This window comes from Carlito syrichta, unplaced genomic scaffold (assembly GCF_000164805.1).
Source record: "Carlito syrichta isolate Samal-C Ts95f unplaced genomic scaffold, Tarsius_syrichta-2.0.1 Scaffold88019, whole genome shotgun sequence".
NCBI lineage: Eukaryota > Metazoa > Chordata > Mammalia > Primates > Tarsiidae > Carlito > Carlito syrichta.
This window is the reverse complement of record NW_007032115.1, coordinates 29097-30102: the sequence shown is the minus strand read 5'-3', so window position 1 is coordinate 30102 and position 1006 is coordinate 29097. Positions and strand designations below refer to the sequence as shown.

General features: G+C 63.3%; 1 protein-coding gene across 1 annotated transcript in view; it reads right to left on the bottom strand.

Moving 5' to 3' along the window:
• LOC103260100 (slit homolog 1 protein-like) overlaps nt 1–1006 on the bottom strand; it is a gene marked incomplete at both ends in the record, with an annotated part of 62155 nt that overhangs the window by 32120 nt on the left and 29029 nt on the right. The window lies entirely within an intron of this gene.

The following is a 1006-nucleotide window of genomic DNA, read 5'->3' as shown; positions in this document are numbered from 1 at the left end:
CCGAAAGCGAGAGCTGCGGTCACGACGATGGACGGCGTCCCCGTGGAGGGGACGCGGGACCAGGCCTGCCTCGCGAGCGCTCCGGGCCGCCCGCCAGCTCCAGGGCCGGCAGGCCAAGACGGGACAGACGAGAGGGGAAGGGTCGGCACTGGGGCCGCAGCCTCAGAACCCGCGGGCTGAGCCGCCAAGGGCTTCTGCGTGACTGAGTCCACCGGGGCAGACAGGAAGTGAGAGGGCGGTGCGAGGGAAGCCAAGCCCAAAAGTGTGTGTGTGTGACTCCAGGGACGCAAAACTCCAGAAACGCAAGCTGGCCCGCAGCGACAGGAGCGGGGGACTGGCCAGTGAGGCCAGGGGGCTGTGAGAGGAGGGAGGGTTGGGGGTCACGCTTGACGGTGGCGACAGCCCCGGGGGTGTGCGTCTGGTAAGCCTTACCTTATTCTTTTTTTTAGAGTTGGAGTCTCACTCTGTCGCCCAGACTGGAGTGCAGTGGCCGCTGCTGGCCACCGCAGCCTCAACCCGCTGGGCTCCGGCGATCCTGCCGCCTCCGCCTTCCGAGTAGCCGGAATTACGGGCATGCGCTACCGCGCCCGGCTGATTTTTTGATTTATTGTAGAGATGAGGGCTCACCAAATTGCCCGGGTGGGTCTCGAACCCACAGGCTCAGGCAGTCCACTCACCTTGGCCTCCCAGAGTGCTGGGATGACAGGCTGAGCCATGGAGCCCTGCCTGACTTACCAAATTCTACACTTTAAAGTGTGGAGTCTAGCCGGGCTCGGTGGCTCAGTCTGTAATCCCGTGCTTTGGGACAAAGGCTGAGGTGAGTGGACTGCCTGAGCCCAAGGGTTCGAGACCGCCTGGACAACTTGGCGAGACCTCATTGCTACAATAAATCAAAAATTAGCCGGGCGTGGTAGCGTGCTCCTGTAGTTCCAGCTACTTGGAAGGTGGAGGCGGAAGGATGGCCGGAGCCCAGCAGGTCGAGGCTGCGGTGGCCGGGAGCGGCCAC